This window comes from Camarhynchus parvulus, chromosome 7 (genome assembly GCF_901933205.1).
Source record: "Camarhynchus parvulus chromosome 7, STF_HiC, whole genome shotgun sequence".
NCBI classification, from domain to species: domain Eukaryota; kingdom Metazoa; phylum Chordata; class Aves; order Passeriformes; family Thraupidae; genus Camarhynchus; species Camarhynchus parvulus.
In genome coordinates, this window is record NC_044577.1 from 17,399,858 (window position 1) to 17,405,857 (window position 6,000).

The 6,000-nt window shown below is 44.7% G+C and overlaps 1 protein-coding gene across 2 annotated transcripts in view; it reads right to left on the reverse strand.

Annotated features, from left to right (window-relative positions):
• MAP3K20 (mitogen-activated protein kinase kinase kinase 20) overlaps window positions 1-6,000 on the reverse strand; it is an 89,621-nt gene extending 83,621 nt beyond the window's left edge. For both annotated transcript variants that reach the window (XM_030952249.1, XM_030952250.1), the window contains exon 1: window positions 5,848-6,000. The gene's annotated coding sequence lies outside the window, so the exon portion shown is untranslated. The remainder of the gene's footprint in view (window positions 1-5,847) is intronic.

Here is a 6,000-nt window from a genome sequence, read left to right on the forward strand (position 1 = left end):
AAACATAATCACCTAAATGCATGAACAATGACTAATTTTAGGTTTCTTTTTTTAATGATATAAGATCAGAAAGCCCAGGTCTTCAGTGGGACTGCACGACACGGCATACTCCAGAACCATCTGCAAGTCTGTGGCGGGTTCAGTTCAGACGCATCAGCCTAGACAAAAGTTCCTATACTTAAAAGCAGAAGTTACTATACTTGCAATTAATGACAGTAAATTTATCAGCATAAAATGAGAGATTAGTTTTAATGAAACAAGCAAAAAAAGAACCAGAGATTTTGGGGTGATGGTGAAAACAACACATCCAATTTCACGGGTAAATTACAATATAAAAATATACTATGTCTTCTGGGAACTTCCATTCCGTAGGGCTTTTTGAGATAAAACGTTATGTGCTGTCCAGAGCTGTGAAACACAACTGTGTTAACTCCTTGTACCGCTGACTGCCACAATCTCTTTATGCCAGTCTCTTCTGTAACAAACACAAAGGCATTATGTGCCCTCTGTCATTCCTGATTGTGTAGCTACTCTGATTAAAATTTTGAGATATCATTAGATCAGGAATTTCTGGCACTATTTGATTGCAGCTATTCTCCAAATGAGAGATGATGATATCAATACTTTTCTACACACAACATAACAGTGCCTTCTCTGAAACTGCCTGATTCATTCTATACCTCTTGACCACCCATAAAGATAAATGCTGACCAGACCATGACAACTTTACTATGTGTACTGAAGGCTTTTTAGCAAGGAGCCAGCTTCAAGCCTTTCACTGACAGCCAGCCTGCAGAGCTCCCAAAGAGGGAACATGAATGCTCTCTCCCCAGAGCTGCAAGTCAGAGCAGGGGTTACCAGCAGGATATGAAATAAAGTCCCTTCTTCCAATGCTCTGCAGCCTCTTCCCTAATACAAGTGCCTGAACTGTCCTGCTGACCTTCTGTTCTTGTTTTAACCTTGTTGCTGTTGTAATTTCCTGTCATCCCATAGTCATCTTCTGCACAGCCTGCACACATTTTCTTTAGAGAAAGCTCAAAGGAAATTGGTCAATCCTACAAACCAAGAGATGTTTTAATGTTTTGCTCCTTGCCTTTGCTGCTTAATTAGCAGATCTTCAGAAACAAAAGTTCATTTGCATTGTTTACTCCAGCAGTTACTCCAATTTCATGCTCTGTACATGGTGTCTCAAGCATACGGGACACTTTACAGACAAATAAAACAGATTGACTTTCCAACTCAAAAACCTCACAATTTAAGGCCACAGCCCTGCACATATTTATGCACACAGGTAATCACACTGGAGTGAACAATTTCCTTACTGACAACAGATTTAGCTAGAAGAGTGATGTTACTCACAGGCAAAAGTATATGCACCGACTAGACCATAAATTTAACAGGAAGGTGGGAATAGCTGAAAACAGACCATTTCATTTGGGATGGCAGAAGGAAAAGGAAACCAAGTGAAAAGAAAAACACATCCCAGGAAAGAAATTTCTGAGCTTCACTATCTGAATTCAATAGCTTTGAAGAGCCGTCAAATTATTTAACATTATTGTTCACCCAGAACCATCAAATCAACTGTACAAACTAGTAAATTATTTGATTTCTGAAAATTACCCTAGCAGGGAATAACATGCACATCAGACACTTGACAAATACAAATGAGTACTTTTCTGATGGGTCTTCCTTACTGCTTTAAACTTTATCTCAATTTCCATGCACTCACAATGCAGTGCCTGACACACAAGCACTTGCAGAAGCTACCACTCGTTCTTTAAACACCTTCTCAGTTTCAAATTTACCTACAGCAGTCAACCAGCTGCAGATCACAGGATCATACAATGAATCAGGTGGCAAGACCTGAGATACTGAGTCCAATGTATGACCAAATACTACCATGTCAACTAGACCATGGCACTGAGTGCCACATCCAGTCTTCCCTTAAACACCTCCAGGGACAGAGACTCCACCACCTCCCTGGGCAGCCCATTCCAACGTTTAATCAGCCTTTCTGTGAAGAAATTTCTCCTTATGTCCAGCCTAAACCTCCCCTGATCCATCTTAAGACCATGTCCTCTTGTCCTGTCACTGGTTGTCAGGGAGAAGGGGCTCACCCTTGCCTGACCACAACCTCTTTTTAGGTAGTTGTAGAAACACTATAGGGCACCAGCATACAGTAAGTTAATGTTATTTAAAGAATGATTCATTGGTTGGCATCAGGTTGTTCCAGATGCTTTTTTTTCCAGAGAAAGTAGAGGAGATTTACAAGAGACACTCTTTATTTAGAGATCTGTAATTAAAACCAGGCTGCATTAGTTTTCTTTTTCTAGAAAACAGGCCTGTTTAAACATTACTCCACGTTTTTGGATTCAAGGTAGGCAATCCTCAATTCGAAAGATCAATCTCTGTGTTATGTTTGAGAAAACAACTGTTTAGATTAAAAAATGTATGTGACAAATCCACACACAGTTATTAACTTGTCATCCTGTTTTAAAGATATTTAACAATCTGAGTTTATAAAACTGGTTAAAAGAAAAAAAAATCAGGTATTTCATTAAACTCTGTAGTCTTCCACTTGCATCTGAAACAAGCACAGCATTCCAACAATGTGTGGCACTTTTTTGCATCTTACACTTCTGCAGACAGGAGAGCAGCCTCCAGGCCTGGGGCCTTACAGCAACTGTCTGCACACAGCGCAGGAGGGTTCGGCACCTGCACCCTCCTTCCCCACTCACAGTTTGGGGTGTTGAAGTACCATTACTGTGCAGCAGGGAAACACTGCATTGACTGACTTTGTTCCTTGCTCTCAATTAAATGAAAACATGACAATTCAGAAACAGTGAATGACAGGTATTTCAGGAAATAATGAAACTGCTGGTTATTTCAGTTACCCCTATGGGATCTTCCTGGGAGTAAAAGAATTTTCTCCTTTTTCTGTTTTATTTCTAATAGTTAGCACAAGCTTGTAAACTTGCAGCAACATCTGCATCTTCTCCTGGCCCTTTGTTTTCCACACAGTAATTTATATTTGAGCATGCTGTTGGAAGCTGTTCATTTCATACCAAAAAGTAAGACATGTGAGTTGCATTTGGCAGTGTTTAACATTTGAAATTATTAGTTAACAATAGTATGCAACATGTCAGGACTATTACACAGAGTCACTTCACAGCAAGCAAAGTCACCACATTATGTCATCACAAGCTCAGTTCAGTACACCAGTGATGCAGGTGTAGGAAACCATCCACCATCACTAGCTGCTTGTGATTACAGCACTTAAGGGGATTAACCCATGTGAGGGTCCTGACCCTCCAAAGGTCCCACATTTGCTGCTTCCTCTAGACCCCCGCAAGGTGAGGGACCCCTAAGGACCCTGCTGCAGGCTGCCCTGCATCTTGGCACAGCAACACTGGAAGAACTCAACACATTCCCTTCTACCTCGCAGCTCCCTACAAACTGCAATGTAGGGGAAGTGCTGCCATGCCCAACACTCTGCTTTATTCCACATACAATACAGAAGACCCTTCTGTTTGTCATTCAGCTACTGCTCCCAGAGTACAGACAGCTTCCACTTGAGGGACTTGGAGACAGGAGAGAGGAAATAATTTACAAATTGCACAGTAACTGCAACTCATACTTTGTTTAGTGCGTGGCTGCGAAACCGAAAATTGCATCTCTCATCTTGCACGTGCACCTGACGCTGCTCAAGCATTCAATTACCGCAGGAACAGCCTTTGTAATTTATTATGGGAAACAACCATGCAACTCCCTGCCCCTCGCTTTACTGTGTGGTTCCACAAAGTAGGATTCAGTGCTTCTTGCAAGAAGGCATACTGCCAACATATTGCCAATAAAGTAGTAGCACACCACACTTGTGCTATCTTAAAATACACAGCTGAATGTGCCAAGTTTCCTTATTTGGCAAAACAGCCCATTTGCTTTCAGGATCTTTGACCATCCATTTTTAGACCCAAATCATCCTTTGTATCCAACAAGGCCTGCAGTCCTTGAGCATACCAACCTGGATTTTTTCAGCAGTATATTTATACAGAGTTAAAAAAAATATATATTAAAAAAACAAATAAAAATGTCCAACAAAAAAACCCCATCCTCAAACACCAAAGCATGGTTAACCATTGTCTTGTCCAAACAGAAAACAGAAAAGGAGATAGTGACATTGAGCTACAAAAGATGCTGCAGAAAAGTTTTTATAAATAAAAACCCCTTAATCATATCATGAACTGTTGATCGATAAGATGTAAACAAACTCCAAGCACAAATCCAAATTAAATATATTGTAATCTTCTAATCTCCCAATGACTTAAAATAAAGCCAACAACCCCTACAACTCCTAAACTTTCTTAATCAAACTGAGTAGCAGTCCTGCAGATGGTGAGACTGGAGGCATGGCTCTACCTACCTTAGTTACAGACCCAACAACATTTGAGCCTGTCCTTTGTCAGAACCTAAGAATTCTGCATAACTTCCATTAATAACATTTCTAATTTTATTTTAATTTATATAACCATTGCTACAAAAAAAATGGCTCAACTCCACCTAAACAGTTTGAGGACTGAGGAAAAGAATAATTTTCAAGCCAAGCTGCGTCAATGGCAGAGACTGAAGGCTATAAAGACTTCACATTAAATAAAAAACATTTTCTCTCAGAAAACCTCTAAACTGGTCACTTCACTTTCATTACACCTTGTAAGTGATGCCTGCCAGTAGTACACACACAACAGCTCGCAAGAAAGACAAGGCAGCTAAGCCTGCATCCAGGCCCATCGTGCAGCTTGGTCCTGGCACAGGCCACACTGCAGGACCTGGGCCTCAGTTTTGTCCATGTTTCTGTTTTCCCCTCACAGAGAGCCAGGTTCTCCAGGGTTACCATTATTAACACAATGCCACCGGTATGCAAAGCACATTACGGATAGATAAAATAAATAGGTTTCAGAGGACTTACAATTCCAGGACAAAGTCCTGAAAACATCTAACCACATGCCTCCTGCAGAAAGCTATGATGTTTTCGGGTAGTGACCCAGTTAATCCAGTGCTTTCAAATTATTTCTGCTTCTGGAACTTAGAATAAGTAATGATCCATGGCTTTCCCGATGGCTCTGTCGCTAAAACTCCCAGCAGAGCATGCTGGATAGAGGGTAATAGATAGCTCACACACGCGAGCTTAATAAAAGATCATACGGCTGGAAATGAGCTAACTTAAGCAAACACAGCAAAACCAAACGACAGCTTACTTTAAAAAAGGAAAAAAACCGGAGCGAATGAAAGTCACACCTCAAATCCCAACCCGACGGATTTTGTGCCCAAAACAACAGCAAAATGCAGCAGGTGCGCTGCATTTGAAAGACATTCTAAGGAGGCAGGGGTGGCCAAGCGCAGCAGCCCCCGGCCGGCCGCCGGCTGCCCGTGTCCCGCTGCCCGTCCTCACGGGCGGCCGCCGCCGGCAGCGCCTTTCTCGTGCCGGGCCGTGCTGCCCGGGTGTCGCTCGGCGGACACCGCTCTGTCCTGCCCTGTCCTGCCCTCCCGGCGGGGCACCGCTGGTCTCCCGATCCCCGTCCCACTGCGCGGCCAAGCGTGGGCGCCGCTGACCACGGGGGCGTTTGGCCGGCGCGGCGGGACGAAGGCGACGCAAGGTCAGGCCGTGTGCCCGCCCGGCCGCCTCCCTACCCAGGGCTTCTGAAGTTGCTTCAGCACGGGGAACGTCAACCCCGGAGGGGACACCCATGGCCCGGGCCGCTGCCCGCCGCCTCCCTCCACCCAGCCGAATGCGCACCCACCGCGCCGCCGCCCCAAGCGCTGCCTCCGCGGGGGGCGCTTCGCCGTCCTCACCTTTCCCGAGGGGCTCCGGGCTGGCGGGACCCGAGCGGCGCCGATCCCGGAGCCGGCGAGGCAGGCTACAACCGGCGCGACCGCGTCTCCCGCTCCGTCCCCCGCGCTTCCGGTTGGTGCCGGGAGCCGAAGCCGCCGCCGCCCCCGCACCGC